Here is a 19,696-nt window from a genome sequence, read left to right on the forward strand (position 1 = left end):
TCCCTTGTTTATGTAAATCATATGGCATTTCAGTATCCTGGGAAACTGCAAACTCTCCTTTTAACTTTAGTTACAGCTGTTATGAATGCCTATTTTTACTTCTGGTCTGTTTGTTTCCAAATAGTTTACAGCATTATAAAAGCTCTCACACAATGGAGGAGCACTGTATATTTCTCCATGCTTATGACGTACATGTCAGGAAGGCAATCCATGGAAACTTTGTCATTGAAATGAACTCCCCAGGAACTCCACCCACAGTGACCAACATCTCCATAAAATTCGTCAGCAGAGATGATGCTATAAAGTATATATTATAGTCCCATCCACTCCTGCCTCATTTCTATAATTAGTTTATTGCTTGCCCAATTCTTGGCATCTGGCGAGTTTTCCTGGGCCCTAAGCCCAGTTTGGTTTGATTTTTGTTTATTGTTATTATCTTCAACATTCTAGTTTTGAGTCTGAATCAGGTGCCTTAAAATCATGTTATAATATACACATTATTATAGAATTAAACAAGATTTTCCTCTTACAAAATCAAAACATTTAAACACTATACCACTCCAGGCTTTCTGAATACAAAACTTGAAGAAAATGTGGTCTAATTCCTTCCTTGTTTTGGGAGTCCTTAGCTGTTTTAAAAGAATGAAAGCCCTCATACTCCACCTGTCCAGTGAAGAGAGTCATCTATCAGAAAGTTAGTTAGAAGAACCTCTTCAGTGCAAACTACTCACCTGGATAAGAAATATCACACCATTCAGATAAAGCCAATCAAAATTTCATCATGGATGGAAATGGGGCTGAGCCTCACCCATAATAGCAGACTATTTAGTAGTTGATTACTGGGGATGCAGGGGGTAGGGAAAATCAGTTTTTTTCAGAGATTTGCCCCCTGATAGGTTGCCCACGAGTCAGCAGTTAACCTTAAACCCATGTCCACATTAGAAGCACTAATTGGACTCAGTAATAAAGGCTAGGAGGAGCTGGAGGTGTGTGTGTGTGTGTGTGTGTGTGTGTGTGTGTGATTAAAATACATTGCATACATGTATGATATTGCCAAAGAATACATAATAGATTAAAAAATAAATGTCACAGTGCGGTGTTCCTCAGTGCCAACAAATGTAGATTCCTCAGTTAATTATTTTTAAAATAACGTTAAGACCAGTTAACTATTGCAGTTTATACCTCTTCCTTGGTTCTCAGCATTAAATGATCAGGATCAGCCAGCACCTTCTACAGTAAAGACAATGAGCAGCGTGAGTGGAAGCCCCCGGGGACATGGTTCTGACGGAGAGATTTTAAAAGTACCTTCTTAATTCTGAAGGTAGTTGACTGCCAAGAACCCCTGGACATATATTTACCATTTAACAAATATTTATGAAACACTTACGTTTTGTGGGCAGTTCTAGGACTTAATAAAATAGGTTTCTACTCAAGAACCTATCAAGGGTCAATGTGGCAGCAGGAGGGATAAAAATTCTGCAGCAGAGCATGAAGCATGGGGCTTGGGGGTGATAGATGATGTATAAACCATCTGAGGTAATATATAAGGGCTTAAAGGACTAAAGCACATATTGGAGAAAGTCAAAGGGTTGTTGCAAAGTGACATCATGTCCAACAGTACACTCTCATCCCTCGAGTGGACTTTCCTGATTTCCCCCAATTGCACTATGAACACAGAGAAACAAATTTTACATATATATATATTTAATGAAGTGGTATTTCAAAGCATTTAGAATGAATTGCAAGTCCTTTACCATGACCTACAAAGCCCTGGATGACCTGCGCTTGGGCACTAAGGATATCACATTTCACTTCCTTCTCTGTCCACTAAGCTATGGCTATCATTTGGCAATGTCTGTCTTCCAGAATTCCCACACATGAGGTTACCTTGGAAGAAATGTCATTTGTTTCCTCCAGGCTGTCTCTTGCTCATTGTTCATGTTTAGGGCTATAGCTTAACTTCACAAAAAATACATCTATAAGCACACCTGTAAACCTAAACCTACTTTATCAGTGTAGGTTTCTCCCTGCACATTTCTACATTGAATGATGTTTTTGTAAAAATACATCAAGCCTGGATACAAAATTTAATGTTTGCTTCACTGAGATGTTTGTGAAGAACCAAATCAGATACTTCACACGTTGAGTCCCCAAACATATGTGATGTGGATAAATTCCACATGAATCTAAGCTATGATGAACCAGTTTGTGAAATAGGCTCCTACACACTTTTAAAAATAGCATGTAATGTTAGAGATCTCTTTGGTACAGTTTGATTTTCTGTAACTCAGATAGAAATTATGCTTTCCAGTTTTTATACATAACAAAATTGAGGCACAGTCTCAGAAAAGATCCCTGTGCCCAGATATATTTGGTCCTCATGGAGCTCCTGTCCTCTCCAGGTCATACTAACTCCCCCTTCTTTCATATGATTCCCTGCACTTTGCCCAAAGTTTGGTTATGAGTCTCAGCATCTGCTTTGATAAACTGCTAGGTAGAGTCTTTCAGAGGCCCTCAGTGGTAGGCTCCTGTCCTGTTACTTGTTTTCTCCTACTTCCAATGTCCATCCCATTTGTCTTTCTAAGTGAGAATTGATCATCTTACCCCAGGTCCTCTTTCTTGTTTATCTTCTTTAGGTGTACAGATTTTAGTATGTTTATCCTATCTTATAGGTCTAGTATCCACTTAAAAGTGAAGATATACCGTGTGTGTCTTTCTGCTTCTGGGAAACCTCACTAAGGATGATCTTTTCTAGTTCCTACTATTTGCCTGCAAATTTCATGATTTCCTTGTTTTTTAATTGCTAAGTAGTATTCTACTGTGTAAAAGTACCACAATTTCTGTATCCATTCCTGCATTGAGGGACATCTGGGTTGTTTCCAGGTTCTGGCTACTACGAATAAAGCTGCTATGAACTGTTTCTTCAACCAAGGACCATGCATGGATATAACCTAGAACCCCTGCTCAGATGTAGCCCATGGCTGCTCATTATCCTAGTGAGTTCCCTAGTAAGGTGAACAGGGACTGTTCCTGGCATGAACTCAATAGCTGGCTCTTTGACCTTCTCTCTCCACCCCCACCCCCAAGGGTGGAGCAGCCTTCCTAGGCCACAGAGGAGGACATTGCAGCCAGGTCTGAAGAGACCTGATAAGCTAGGGGCAGATGAAATGGGAGGAGGACCTCCCTTATCAGTGGATTTAGAGAGGGGCAGGGAGGGTGGGATTGGGAGGGAAACAGGGAGGGGCTACAGCTGGGATACAAAGGAAATAAATTGTAACTAATATAAAAAAATAAAAAGAAAGAGAACTGAGGCACAGAAACACTTGCCAAAGTCACAATTAAAAACTGGAAAACCCACAACTTATGTGATGATCATTGAACCTAGTAATTTTTTTTTTGCTGCAATGTTAAATGTTACATTTTATTTGGCATAGGATGCTCAGTACGTAATAATTAATTGGAGCCATTTTTTTTCTAATACTTGCTATGTTTTTTATAGTTTCCTGAATGATTTCCTTAATATTTCCCTTTAAATGACCATACATTTTACTTAAATAAGTTAATGAATGACTAAATACATTGAAGTCATAAATAGATGCACAGCTTTATATTCATTCAGTAGAAAACAATGTGGTAAATATAATTAAAATATATGGACTATTAATTTCAAACTAGAGAAGGCTTGGCATCTGACTTAGGTGAATGAATGATTAGCACTTAAGATAGGTGTTAAAGACCATGAAAATGAGGCTGCATTTCTAGATAGGACAAAACATAAGGAAATGGTTCCTTTGGGGTCTATATACTGTATACATTGAGGCTCATTTATTATGTTTTGGGTTTATCCAGGCCTTATGCTTCCTGATTTCTTTGTAGCCACTGACTCCTGCAAAGGCATCAGAGAAAGACCAAAGCCTGCAGGAAATAAATTCCAGGTCATTTCACTTTTAGCTCTAATGAAGGAGAATGGCTTCTTGCTTTTTCTTTAATTTTAACATAGAGCTGGTCCTAGATTATCAACTATAGCTTAACAACAGTTAAGAACCAGTGATACAAAGTATTGTGTCCAGATTGTCATTATCATTGTTAGGCCCATTGTATTTTATCACCATCTGATGAACTAAAGCCCCAAAAGGTGTTTCAGTAGATGACCCCTCTATGAAATGCTCTATGAAAATAAAATCAGACTAGAATTATAGGATAAAGATCCCTAGCTTTAACTATGCCCAACTAGAAAACAGTCCACCTAACTAGAAACTAACAAGTAAGTTGGGTAGGAAACACACACTGCTAATTCCAGCATTTAAAAGACTGAGGCAGGAGAATCATGATGAGTTCAAGGTCAGCTTGGGCTATGTAGTGAGTTCCTATCCATCATGGTCTACATAGTAAAGCCATATCTTGAATAAGGAGAAAGAGGAGGTCAATGCTCTTGCTGCCACAAGTAGCCCAAACTGGTATTGGACTCCAAAGATATATAGGCTCTAAAGTAAACACACCTTGAAATGTAGCGTAAGAAAAGAAAGTGAGCATCGTGCCCAATTTCCCACAAACTGTAATGAAGATGAGGGATCCCTACTCTAAAAATGTCTGTGGTAATAATCCAGAAATTTCTGTTTTTCAGTTTTATAAACATTCAGCAATCTTATCTGACAAAATTGTTGATGTAGCCTCAGACTTGCAATGTATTTCTCATGTATATTATAAAGTCTAATGATTATCCATTAGACTTTTAACAGAGCCAGGAGGAAGCCAGTTCCAACTATCCCTTTATCCTGCTCCCTTGTAATGTTGCTACCCAGAACCTTCAAGTTTTCTTTAATTTCTTGAACCCATGTGGAGAGATTTCTTTTTTTGTTGTTGTTGTTGCTGCTATATATTTTTTTCTTTGACAGTTACTTCTGGTACAACTAAAGAGCAACAAGAGTCTTTAAAACTAAATGGCTGGCCATTAGACCAGCTGAGCAGGGACTGAACCATACCACTAACACCAAGTTGCTCTTCCATGGAAGATTATGGTAATACTAATGTATGATGATATTTATGGTATACAAGGTATGTACGTAGGCATAGTGAATTCTCTTACACAGTTGTCTACCCTTGGCATAATGCTCTAATGTGGACATGGATTGAGTTTTTGTTTGTCAGTTGTAGAAAAAAGTAACATCAAGTTAGAAGATAATTTAAGCTCTTGTGTGAAGGAATTTTCATGCATATGTTAGGAAACATGAAGTATAAGATTATTTGTTACATGTTTCCCTTAAAAGAGTTCAAGGCTTGTTTGGTGTACAGAGCTAGTACCAGGGCATCCAGGGAACCGTATATATGAAAAAAAGTTTTCTTGTATAAACAAATATGGTAAGACATTGCAGCAAACTTTCTCTAGAAGAGTACCTACCTATACATTGAAAGAGCAAGTATCCACTTTGCATAATTTTGCTGGAGGCACTAGCTTGTTTTAGTGTTTTCGAATTACCAGTGAGGATGTAGTATGCCATGTACCAGTGAGGATGTAGTTTGAAAATACAACTTCAATGTCACAGGACCACAAGATAAATCTAAGCAAAACTTTGAAAATCTAGTCCCTTATTTACCATATTCATAATTTCACTTATATTTTATAATTCCAAGGATACATAACATATTTATTTCAAGTAGATGATTGGGTTCAGCTACAGCATAAGTAGTACCATTACATCTTAAATCTGAAATGAGGAAGTATAAACCTTAAAGGTAGGAGTTCCCATTGCTATCTCCAAACTAGGATTAGGATGTGTTCTGCTTTAAGAAAGAATGGATGCTATAGCCTTTTATATTTGAATGTTTTGTAATCAGGGGGTGGCACTATTTGAGAAAGATTAAAATATTAGGAGGTTGTGGCCTTGTTGGAGTAGGTATGATTTTCTTGGAAGAAGTATGCCCCTTGGGTGGTTTCAAAAGTTCATGCCAGGCCGCTTGTCTGTCTTGACCTGGGGATCAGGAAGTAGCTCACAGTTATTGCTCCAGTGCCATGTGTACGCTGTGTTCCCTGCAATGATGAAAATGGACTCATACAACACTGCAAGTAAGACCCAACTGAGTGGTTTACTTAAAAGAGTGACATTAGTCACGGTATCTCTTCACAGCAAAAGAACAGTGACTATGACCTAAAATCTTCTATAACAGAAATTGATACATAGTACAATTGCTGCTTGCACAAACAAGGGAATCAGTGACTAGTTGAATGGTTCGGTAAGATAAGAAAGAACAACTGTGCTTACAAGAAATCAGGAACAAACTAAAAGCTTATTTCAGGTCAAACTTCTAGAATTCAAAAACCAAACCACAATTTTGAGAGATTTGAACATCTTAATGGAAAAAAAGGATTATCCTACAACCTTAAGTAAGAAAAAAAGGGCAAATTGCCAAGAAATTACAGAAATATCATGAGAAATAGAATGGAAGTAGAAGAATGAAAGTTAAAACCACTTACAATAATTTTTACTACATTGGTAAGCAGTATCTATCAAGAAAACAATCTATTTCATTTAGATTTTCCAATTTTGTGGCATACAGGTTTTTGAACTACAATCTAAGAAAGACTATCCTAAGTGAGGTAATTCAGACCCAGAAAGATGCACATGGTATGTACTCACTTATAAGTGGATATTAGACAGGATATTAGTACAGGATAACTATATTAAAATCCACAGACCCAAAGAAGCTAAGTAACAAGGAGGACCCAAGGGAGCGTTCTGGAATGTCGCTCAGTAAGGAAATAGAATAGACAGCAGAAGAGAATGAAGAGAGGGAACTGGGCAGGAGATGGAATGGAGAGGGAAACATAGGTGGGGATCAGATGTTGGGAGAATGAGGGTGGGTGTTGAGATGGCTGGAAACAAGAAGGGAAACTGAGTGGGGACACATCTTTGTCAAGCTGGAGGCTCCTGGGAGGATGTGGGTGGGACTCACTGAGATTAGACTAGCTAGTCTAGCTGAGACTCCTAACATGGAGAGGGGGAAGGGTCATGAAGACTGAAGTGACCACCTCCTAGCCAGGCAGGACTAGTGGAAGGAGGGGAACAACAGCTCACAGACAAAACCTTTGACCCAAATTTTACCCTGCTTACAAGAAGTGCAGAGATAAAATGAGAACAAAGACAGTCCAACCAATAACTGGCCCAACCTGAGACTAACCCCACAGTAGAGAGCCAGCCCCTGACACTATTAATCGTGCTCTGCTATGCTTGCAGACAGGAGCCTAGCTTGACTGTCATCTGAGAGGCTCCAGCCAGCAGTGGGTTGAGATAGAGGCTGGGATTTGCAGCCAAACATGGAATGGAACTCTGGAGGTCCTGCTGAAGTGCTGGGGGAAAGATGGAAGGGTCGATAGGGGACAGGAAGCTCACAAGAAGCCCAACAGAGACAACTGACCCAATCCCATGGGGGCTTACAGAGACTGAGACATTAGCCACAAAACATGCATGATCTGAACCTGGCTCCCTGCACATATGTGGCTGATGGGTGGCTTGGTCTTCAAATGGAGTGCCTGGTGATTAGATGGGTGGGGCGGCTGTTTCTCACAGGGGCTCTATTGACTGCTTTTGGATCACTTCCCCCTGACAGCACTGCCTTGCTTGTTCTCGGTGGATGAGAATATGCCCAGTCCTGATGTAAATTGATACAGTGGGGAGGGTTGAAGAGGGTGACGGGGGGGGGCTCCCCTGTTCTGGGGGTAAAGGGGAAGAAGAGGAAAGGAGGATAATGAAGGACTAGGGGGAGAGAAGAGAGGGGGCACCCTTGGAATGTAAAGAAAATACACTGAAATGAAAAAAACACAGCTTCTTTAGCTAGTAATTCTTTCTGAAAACGTTATGTGGGCCTTCAGATTTGGCCCATTGTGTGTGACACGGTAACTTTCTTAACAATTCATCATAAACTTGGAGGGCAATTCAATTTGCATTCATTTGGGGTAAAGATAAGATGGAGCATAAAAAACAGTAAATCATCAATCCAAGATGGCAGTGGTCAGGGCACTCCGTATCTTAGGGGCAGAGGATCTCAAACTCGAAAATTGGTGAGTGGAGGGGCAGCTGAAGCCAGAACATCTACACTGAGAAAAGAGCAGACAACCTGTGAGCTTCTCATTTGGATCCCAGTCACTTGCAGACTTCTCAACAAAGGACAGGTCAACAAAACAGAAATTAAAGAAACAATGACTCTAACAAAGGTCATGAATCAAATGGACCTATCAGACATCTACAGAACCTTTCATCCAAACAACAATGAATTTACTTTCCTCTCAGCACCTCATGGAACCTTCTCCAAAACAGACGATATAGTTAGTCACAAAGCAAGCCTCAACACATACAAGACTGAAATAATACTTTGTATCCTATCTGACCACCATGGACTAAAGCTGGACCTCAACAACAACAGAAATAGCAAAAAGCCTACACAGATGGAAACTGAAGAACTTGCTACTAAATGACAGCTGGGTTAGGGAAGAAATGAAGAAAGAAATTAAAGACTTCTTAAAATTCAATGAAAATGAAGGGACAACATACCCAAACTTATGGGACACAGTGAAACCAATGCTGAGAAGAAAATTCATAGCACTAAGTGCCTTCAAGAAGAAATTTGAAACATCTCATACAAGCTACTTAATGGCTTTCCTGAAAGCACAAGAAAAAAATGAAGCAGACAAACCCAAGAGGAGTAGAGGGCTGTAAATAATCAAACTCAGGGCTGAAATCAATCAATTAGAAACAAATAAAACTATTCAAAGAATCAATGAAACCAAGAGTTGGTTCTTTGAGAAAAATCAACATGATAGACAAACCCTTAGCCAAACTAACTAAAAGGCAGGCAACACTATCCAAATCAGCAAAATCAGAAATGAAAGGGGACATAACAACAGACACTGAGGAAATCCAAATAATCGTTAGGCCTTACTACAGAAATCTGGACCAAAAAATTTGAAAATCTAAATGAAATGGACAATTTTCTTGATAGATTCCCTTTATAAAAACTAAATTAAGACCGAGTAAATAGATTGAATAGTCCTATATCCCCTAAGGAAATAGAAGCAGTCATCAAAAGTATCCCTTCGAAAAAAAGCACAGGACCAGGTGTTTTTCAGTGTAGAATTCTACCAGACCTTCAAAGAAGAGCTAACTCCAATTCTCTTCAAACTATTCCACAAAATAGAAACAGAAGGAACATTACCAAACTCATTCTATGAAGCCATGGTCACCTTGATACCTAAACCATACAAAGACCCAACAAAAAAGAGAACTTCAGACCTATCTCTCTTATGAACATTAATGCAAAAATACTCAATAAAATACTGGCAAACTGAATCCAAGAACACATAAAAGATATCATCCACCATGACCAAGTAGGCTTCATCCCAGGCATGCAAGGGTGGTTCAATATATGGAAATCCATCAATGTAATCCACCATATAAACAAAATGAAGAAGAAAAACCACATGATTATGTTAGATGCCAAGAAAGCATTTGACAAAATTCAACACCCATTCATGTTTAAAGCCTTGGAGAGATCAGGGATACAGGGCACATACTTAAACATAGTAAAGACAGTATACAGCAAGCCTATAGCCAACATCAAACTAAATAGAGAGAAACTTAAATTAATCCCACCGAAATCAGGGACAAGGCAAGGCTGCCCACTCTTTCCATATCCCTTCAACATAGTAGTTGAAGTCCTAGCTAGAGTAATAAGACAACTAAAGGAGATAGAGAGAATACAAATCAGAAAGGAAGAAGTCAAAGTATCATTATTTGCAGATGACATGATAGTATACATGAGCGAACCCATAAATTCACCAGAGAACTAGCTGATAAACATCTTTAGCAGAGTGGCTGGATACAAAATCAACTCAAAAAAATTCATAGCCCTCTTGTATAACAAAGACAAAAGGGCTGAGAAAGAAATTAAAGAAACAACACCCTTCACAATATTCACAATAACATAAAGTACCTTGGCGTGACTCTAACCAAGCAAGTAAAAGACCTGTTCAAAAAAAAACTTCAAGTCTCTACAGAAATTGAAGAAGATATCAGAAGATGGAAAGATCTCCCATGGTCATGGATCAGTAGGACTAACTTAGTGAAAATGGCCATCTTGCCAAAAGCAAACTACAGATTCAATGCAATTCCCATAAAAATACCAACACATTTCTTTACAGAAATTGAAAGAAAAATTCCCAACTTCATATGGAAAAACAAAACTGCCAAAACGATCCTGTACAGTAACATATTGTCTAGAGGTATCTCCATCCCTGATCTCAAGCTGTACTACAGAGCAATAGTAATAAAATAAAAACTGCATGGCACTGGCATAGAAATAGAATTGTGGATCAATGGAACCGAATAGAAGACCCAGAAATAAACCCACACACCTATGGTTACTGGATTTTTGACAAAGAAGCCAAAACCATTCAATGGTAAAAAGATAGCATCATCAACAAATGATGCTGGTCTAACTGGATGTCTACATGTAGAAAAATGTGTAGAACCATATTTATCACCCTGCACAAAACTAAAGTCCAAGTGGATCAAAGACCTCAACATAAAACCAGACACACTTAACCAGTTAGAAGAAAAAGTGGGGAAGAGCCTTGAACTCACTGGCACAAGAGACAATGTCCTGAACAGAATAACAACAGCACAGGTTCTAAGATCAACAATCAATAAATGAGACCTCATGAAACTGAAAAGCTTCTGTAAAGCAAAAGGACACTGTTGTCAGAACAAAATGACAGCCTACAGACTGTGAAAGGATTTTCACCAACCTTGTATCTGACAGAGGGCTGATATCCAGAATATATAAAGAAGTCAAGAAGTTAAACACCAACGAATCAAGTAATCAATTAAAAAATGGGGTACAGAGCTAAACAGAGAATTCTCAATAGAGAAATTCTGAATTGCAGAGAAACACTTAAAAAAATGCTCAGTGTCCTTAGTGATCAGGGAAATGCAAATAAAAATTACCCTGAGATTTCATCTTATACCCATCAGAATGGCTAAGATCGAAAATCCAAGTGACAACACATGCTGGAGAGAGGATGTTGAGAAAGGAGAACCCTCCTCCATTGCTAGTGGGAATGCGAACTTGTGCAGCCATTTTGGAAATAAATCTGGTGCTTTCTCAGACAATTAGGAATAGCATTTCTTCAAGATCCAGCTATACCACTCCTGGGCATATATCCAAAATATGCTCAAGTACACAACAAGGACATTTGCTCAACCATGTTTTTAGCAGCATTATTCATAATAGCCAGAACTTGGAAACAACCCAGATGTCCCTTAACAGAAGTTGTGGTACATTTACAGAATGGAATACTACTCAGCAATTACAAACAGTGAAACCATGACATTTGCAGGCAAATGGTGGGATCTACAAAAGATCATCCTGAGTGAGGTATCCCAGAAGCACAAAGACACACATAGTATATATTCACTTATAGGTAGATATTAGACATATAATATAGGATAAACATACTAAAATCTGTTCACCTAAAGAAGCTAAGCAAGAAGGAGGACCCTGGGTAAAATGATCATTCCTCACTCAGAAAGACTAACGGGGTGGACTTTGGAAGAAGATTAAAACAGGTAACAAGACAGGAGCCTACCATAGAGGGCCTCTGAAAGACTCTACCCAGAGTGTATCAAAGCAGATGCTGAGATTCATAGCTAAACTTTGGACAGAGAATCCCATGAAAGAAGGGGGAGATAGTAAGACCTGGAGGGGACAGGAGCTCCACACAGAAAGTAAAAGAATCAAAAAATCCGGGCACATGGGTCTTTTCTAAGACTGATACTTCAACTAAGGTCCGTTCATACCCCTGCTCAGATGTAGCTCATGGCAGCTCGGTATCTAAGTGGGTTCCCTAGTAAGAGGAACAGGGACTGTCTCTGACATGAGCTCAGTGGCTGGCTCTTTGATCCCCTCCCCCTAACGGGGGAGCAGCTCTACCAGCCCATAGAGGAAGACAATGCAGCCAGTCTTGATGAGACGTGGTAAGCTAGAGTGTGATGGAAGGGGAGGAGGTTCTCCCCTATCAGTGGACTTGGAGAGGGGCATGGGAGGAGATGAGGGAGGGAGGGTGGGATTGGGAGGGATTGAGGGAGGGGCCTACAATTGGGATACAAAGTGAATAAACTGTAATTAATATAAAAATAAAAATTTAAAAATATGAAATCAAGTATTATAGCTTTTACAACTTTGCATTTTATCTGGGAAGTATATGAGAACTCTGATTCTTGGAATGAACTATGAATCAAACAGCCAAGCCAAGGAAGTAAATGCTCAGAGAAATGACTATGATAATATCTGAAGGAGATTAAACTCAGGAGACATTAAGGACTATAATATATAACTAATAAATAGGTAAACTACAAGCAGAGCCTGTTCACTTCTTACTTCCTCAGTTCTGCAATATAATGTAAACATTGTTTTTTAATTATTCTTAGAAGATATTTACAGTGGAACATATCACAGAAGCATCAAAGTAGTATATACACACATACATGTCGATGCACATATATTAATACATGTAAGTATATGTCCTACATGCTCTATTTCTTTGAACAACCAAGGAAATAAATCCTGAGACATTTTTAGGTATGGAAAGATTTCTGGGTATGACAGTTAGTGCCAATGGCTACAGGTGTAACAGAGTTTGACACCTCTATGGAGACAGGCTTCTTTGTCTAGGGTGATGGAACTTCAATGAGAAAAGAAAAAAATGAGAGAGAGAATGGACAAAAGAGAGGGAAAGTCATTAAGAGCATGGTGTAAAGGGTTTGTAAATATGAATCAAGAGTGTAATTAGATTGACTTTTTAAACACTAACTGTTTTACTGTATAAGTCAGTACAGAAGTGTGCACAAAAGCAAGAAAATCCCTTGGAATATGTGCTCCTGTAGTCCTGGGAAGAAATGGCAAAATTGGTTTAGACTAGATAGAAGTAGAAACAGAGATACACTGAATAGTTGATTCTACTTTGCATAGCTGTTGATCCTCGATAAAAAAAAATTTAAAGATCTAAATCATGGTAATAAAAAAAAATCTTCAATGTCAATTACTAAATAACCACCGTTTTCATAGCCAGATGCCTAGTGGATAGAAGGCTATGGCTTATGAATCCTGCTTTGTATTTTTGTTTATATGCATGTGTTGTCTCATCTACCATATTATAAACATCCAGAGAATATATTTTTTCAAAGTAGTTGGGAAAGTAGACTCAGTGTCATGACTCTAATATGCAGAATGTTACATCATTCCCACACTTATTGGAAATAGCCTCAAAGCTGTATACACTGATCACTGTGTTTAGATACACCCCACCCTCCACAATCCTTGATTGTGTCTTCTTTTTGTTGTTGTTTGTTTGTTTTAATTGGGGCTCACTTAAGACAGATACAGCATAGAGCTCTAACACTCGGATTATCCCCCATGGTAAAAAGCCACTTCTCACACAAACCAGCGCCAACCCTGTGCGTTTCTGTGATTTCTGCTGCAAATTCCAAGGTGGGTCACATTGTTCTGCATGCTGTTAGTATTTTGTAACAGCCTAGAAATCATTTTTGAAATAAATAACATTATACATATTAAATGATTTCTTCCTAAGAAAAATCCTTGTGGTCTTTCTAAAGTACTATCTTGATGAAGGATTAGAACAAAAGGAATGAATGGTGAAGGAATGTCAATGTGCTCAGTTTTATCTTTAATTCCTACAGAAGTTAAACATAATTGGGGGATGAACTGTCCAAAGGAAATGAGACACAACTATCACTACACCCACACTTCTCAATTCAGCCATGATGGATGCAGTCCTCCATTTGCTTGGCCCTTCCAGCTAGAGTGCTTAGAAGAGTGACTCCCCTAATGTCTTAGTTACTGTTCTATTGCTTTGATAAGACACTACGAACAAGGCAAGTTAGAGAATGAAGACTTAATTAGGGTTTACAGCCTCAGAGTGATTCCATTACTATCACAACAGTAAGAATGGTCACAGGCAGGCAAGCATGGCATTGGAGCAGTAGCTGAGAGCTGATCCACACTAGCACACATACACGTTGTGTGAGCACACATACACAAACACACACACAGGGACAGAGACAGAGAGGAGAGAGCTAACTGGGAATGGTATGGCCTTTTGAAACCTCAAAGTCCACCACCTTCTTTAACAAGCCCACACCTTCTTACCCTTCCCAAACAGTTCTAACAACTGGGGACCAAGTGTTCAAATATATGAACCTACAGTAGCAATTCTCATTCAGATTACCACAATTGATGAAGCCAGTTCAAAGCAGAGCACAGTCACTATAAGCAGCCATTACTCTGTAACAGAGAAAGAAGCTGCTGCTTTTGTTAATGCTAATGTGAATCACTGAGCTTGATTCTTCTGGGCTCAGAGATATATACAATGCCTTTTCAACTTTTCAGTGCCTCTCAGTGAGTGATTGTCACTTCAAATATTCTACTGCAATTTCAAAGTATTAAGTTAAAAAGCGAAGAGTGTAAGTAAAATAATGGATAGGTGTGGTGTATTTATGACAGAGAACAAATGTATTAAAGCATGATGTTTTCCAGAATTCTCCAACTCTTTGAATGATGTTCATCTGGTACAAATTTTAATTTATTTTAACTGAAATTTATGGCAGAAATTACCACCTTTCTATTGCAAAGAAATCTATACTAGATTTAAAGCTAAACCTAGAGCCAGATATGATATGAATGCCCTTATATCCATAAGATACTAAAAATATAACTCTTTTTCAGAAGTGATGTTTTCCATTCTTCCAATGTACAAACCAAAGTTTTATTTAGTTTATCACACCAATCTGACATAGAGTTCACTTACAGATTTTATGTGTATGCTTTGCACTTCTGCCTATCAAGGAAGATATCTCAAGAGCTGTATTCTCTATTTATGTCTTTTTCTTGGCTATATTTCTTCTTCTAAGACACATTATATAAATGTTCCTTCAACTCCTCTTATTCTCATCAAAATAATTTATAACTTGTGCTAACAGTTTGAAATTTTTGTTGACAAGAAACCCTTTATAGAATATAATTATCATCATTTGCATTTTTACATGTTCACAACCCTGTGGTTGTCATTTAAATTGTTCCAGTATTGTTTTGAATATCTTGCTAACATTCCTTCTATATCCTATAATTATGGCAATTGTGCTGCCCACCATAACATGTCACCCACTGTTTTTATGGTAATCCACTGACCCTTGCTAACATTCAAACCCATTTCCCATTTTCAGACATGGAGGAAAGTAAAAAAGAATAACATTATATTTGACATTAAAACACATCAAATGTAGTGCTAGCTCGGTTTGAACTCCTATTTGAGTACACTAGTATTTTTAAATTATGATGTATTGTGTATATGTTTACCTTATTTATAGTAATAGTTTATAGTCTCATTTTCATTTTACCACGTTCTCAAAGAAATTAGAGAAGATGAATTGACTTTGGAAGCTTATTTGTTTTCTCTATAAACTATGCCAGGATGTTATATCTCTTTGTATTCTTTTATGATTTTTACAGGGCAGAAAAGCCCACTTTGAGCCCTTCTGGGAGTTAAGTAGTGTATCTGGCAGAAGAAGTCAGTTGTGAGTAAACACGGAATGAATGGGATGGATATTAAGGGCACAAACTGCACAAGATGTAGGGATAATTCCAAGGCACCAGAAAAAGAAAAGGCCGGAAAGGCCCTTCACAACCCTATGTAAGTGTTTGTCACATTTTGGGGAACTTCCATGGTTAGGATAAACAGGAGCTGAGGACCTTGTTTAGCCAAGCTGTATTCTGGCAATGTGCCAGATGATGTCAAAGACACAAAAACTGTCATAATCAGCAACCAGTTGAACAGGTACTACCTACAGAAGGAAATGATCAAATATCTCCTATCCAGTGTGAATTATCTGCAACCCGCTGCTGCTTTCAGAGAAAGCCCATCAATGAATGGTGTTTGAAGGATTTGTAATTATAAAGGATCAAACTGGATTGGTGACATGACTCGGGATAGAGGTGTTTGCCACGGAGCTAGCCCAGGTTTGATCTCTGGGATCACATGATAAAAAAACCAACTCACCCTGATCTGTGGTCCCTTAGACCAACACAGATAAGAAAGGAGCAGGTAAGAGTCCCTCTCCCGCTCCATCTACTGGTCTGCCTTAGCCTGCCAGCAGCAGTGGCCAGGCCTGCCCAGGGCTCTGTGCTCCACTTCCTCTGCACACTCTACAAGCCAGTTCTCAGGCTTGCACAGTTTCCCAGGACCAATGCCGATCTGAAGCCCGGAGACCAACACAGATCAGATCAGATAGTAGAAGGTAAGACACCCCCAACTTCCCTTCCTACCCATGATCTACTGGCCTGCCACAGCCTGCCAGCAAAAGTGGACAGATCTGCCCAGGGACCTCTGTGTTCCACCCCTGTGCCCACTCCACACCCACACAGCAGTACCACAGCCTGTGCCATTTCCTGGGACCCACCCTAATCTGCGGCCCCAAGACCATCATGGATTAGGGAGCAGCAGTTCCCAGGCCTGAGCCTTTTGCTGGGACCCACCCCAACCTGAGGCTGAGAGACAAGCACAGATAAGAGAGCAGCAGGAAAACAAGAGGGCTGCGGCCAACTGGAACTATGAGCTCTACCTACAACACCAGAGACTTATTACCATCAGAGACTACCAGTCCTCCTAATAACAGAATTAACCAAATGGCTAGAGGTCAGTGCAAAAACACCAGCAACAAAAACAGGGCCTACGACACCACCAAAACCCAGCCATTCTACCAGGACAAGTCCTGAGGATCCTATCACACTGAAAGCGCAAGAAATAGACCTGAGACTCAGCCCATGGTAGAGAGCCAGCCCCTGACACTATTAATGATGCTCTGCTATGCTTGCAGACAGGAGTCTAACTTGAGTGTCATTTGAAAGGCTCAACCCAGCAGTGGGTTGAAACAGATGCTGGGATTTGCAGCTAACCAGGGGGCAGAACTCTGGGGTCCTGTGAAAGTGTTGAGGGAAAGATGGAAGGACCTGGAGGGGAAAGGAACCTCACAAGAAGCCCAACAGAGATAACTAACCCAGTCCTGTGGGGGCTTACAGAGACTGAGACATCAACCACAGAGCATACATGGTCTGGACCTAGGCCCCCTGCGCATATGTGGCTGATGGGTGACCTGGCTTTCATACGAGGCACCTGGAGCTGCTGTTTCAAACATGGCATCACTTCCCTCTGACAGCCATGCTCTGCCTGGCCTCAGGGGATAAGAATATGCTCAGACCTGATGTGACTTGATGTGGGGTGTGGAAGGTGCCTCCCCTTTTCTGGGGGGAAATGGAGAGGAGATGGGAGAAGAAGCAGACAGAGAAGTGGAGGACTGGGAGGAGAGAAGGAAAGGGCACCCTTGGGATATAAAGTAAATAAACTAAAATAATTCTTTTTAAAAATAGTTAAAAAGAGAAAGAACCAACTCTTATAAATTTTCCTTTAATGTATCCATACAATGCAATGGAGCCATAAAACTACAACCACATACACAAAACAAGTAAATGCATATTTAAAATTGGATAAAATTTTGCAAATGTTGATCACTAACTCAAAAACTTGGTGTTTACCTTTAATTGAAATGATAGCTCACTCAGATATTGCTGAGGGTCATGAATTACAACACTCCCCTCCGAGTTAGTTTCTCAGTCTTCTGAGAAAAAGAACAAGAACATTCTTGCTTCTTGATAATTTTACATGTGGACATCTTAAGTTTTATTTCTAAAATCTTTCCCCATAGAAACTGAGTTTTGACTTCTCAGTGTTGTTGTTGATAAAAATAATAATAATAAAAAACTTTAAAAAAAAAAAGCCAGGTGTGGTGGCACATGCCTTTATTCCCAGCACTTGGGGAGGAGGAAGCAGGTGGCTTTCTGTGAGTTCGAGGCCAGCCTGGTCTACAAAGAGAATCTTGGACATCCAAGGCTACACAGGAAAACCCTGTCTGAAAAAAGAAAAACAAACAAACAACCTTTAAAAAAAGTCACTGCTCCCCCCTCCCCTCAACCTTCTGAGTGGCATGAGTGTGGATGCCCCTGGTCCCCACTATATGCCTGTTCCGAGGAATCATCAAATTCTGGGGACTCTTCAATGTCTGCAGTTCATGGTCCTGAGGAAAAGTATTCTTGCTTACAAGTATCTGCTGCTAAGAAGCTTCACAGAGACTGCCTCTTCTCACCTGTTCTCTGTGGGCCTATCTCCTCAGGACAGCCCTGATTCCTCTACCAGTCCCACACTATACCTCCCTGGTTCTGAGAAGAAGTTAGAGACCAAGGTCCATGCCAAGAAATAGAAGATACAGACTGTGTTCTCTCAGGGACAGCTGTGTCCACTCAAGGACTGGTTTCAGAGGCAGAGGTACCTCAACCTCCAGCAGATGTAAGAATTTTCTGCCATTCTGAACCTTAGCTGTAAACAGGTTAAGACCTGGTCCCAAAACCAAAGAATGAAATATAGGTAATGTCACAAAACAAAAAAACAACTGAAGACCAGCAACAGTGTAGCTCAGAAGGACTGAGCATCCTAACCTCCATTCCAGCTATCTGGTAAACCTTCTAATGTGGGACAGCCAGACTTGGAGCAGCTTAGCTTAGAGCAACCAGACCTAGACCAATCCAATTTTGAACAACCAGACCTGGACCAACTCGGCTTGGAACAACAAGACCTAGACCAACCCAATTTTGAACAAGTAGACCTGGACAACTCAAGCCTGAAACAGTCAGGCTTCCAATGCTCCTTTCTATAACTTTGGGGTAGAATCTCTGCAGCATTATGCAGTTTAAGTAAAACATCTCTACCAGTGGTTTGGAGCAAATGTGGAAGCCACTGGGGAAAACTCTTCTCATTTTAGCACCCCACAAGCCTTAGAATTATTCCTGAATTGCTCTGAGAATTTCCCAGGTGAAGTGTGAGAAGTACACAACTCAATTTAAAGTTAGAGCCGAGGCTGGATTCCTTCCTTCTTCCTAAGGTTTTCATATTGTTTTTATTTTTATTCTTTTGGTGACAGAGAGCAAATCTAGGACCTTTAACATGCTGGGCACCCACTCAACAACTGAGCTCTATTTGTGGTCCTATGTTGCTGTATTTGTCTTAGCTGTGTAACTGTTTTTTTTTTCTTTTTTTTTGTTGTTTTTTTGTTTTGTTTTGTTTTTTAGCATTGTGGTGGACATTTACAGACAATGAACCACACCGCCCCCTTCCCCAAATCCCAACCTCAATTTGTCTTTTTCTTAGGAGCTTGGGTCTTGATACATGGTGTATCAATTTCAGGAGTGTGGTTTAAATGGAATCTGATCAAGGTTTGAATAACTTTTGCTGCAACAGAAATAGACATGGCGGCACAAGCTATATATCCAGCATGTTTGGGTGTCCTCAGGATTTAGAGTCTAAAGCTGTAAAAAGTTTAACGATTCATTCAGATATGGTGGCCACTCTAGAAGATGAGGCAAAAGGATCACGAGTTTGAGGCTAGCCCAGATATGCAGTAAGATCAAAACCAACCTAGGCTACATTTAAATAGTAAGACAGCATCTGAACAAAATAAAAGTGCAGGTTTGGCTGAAGAAGGACTTTTGTCTTGGCCTTTAGATAACTTCATCTGTTAAGTGT

The 19,696-nt window shown here is 39.6% G+C and overlaps 1 protein-coding gene and 1 pseudogene across 2 annotated transcripts in view; one reads left to right on the top strand and one right to left on the bottom strand.

Moving 5' to 3' along the window:
* Stxbp6 (syntaxin binding protein 6) overlaps positions 1-19,696 on the bottom strand; it is a 275,222-nt gene that overhangs the window by 77,131 nt on the left and 178,395 nt on the right. The window lies entirely within an intron of this gene.
* LOC129683914 (homeobox protein NANOG-like) lies at positions 18,105-18,996 on the top strand (annotated as a pseudogene).

This window comes from Psammomys obesus, unplaced genomic scaffold (genome assembly GCF_907164565.1).
Source record: "Psammomys obesus unplaced genomic scaffold, mPsaObe1.curated_primary_1811, whole genome shotgun sequence".
Taxonomy (NCBI): Eukaryota; Metazoa; Chordata; class Mammalia; order Rodentia; family Muridae; genus Psammomys; species Psammomys obesus.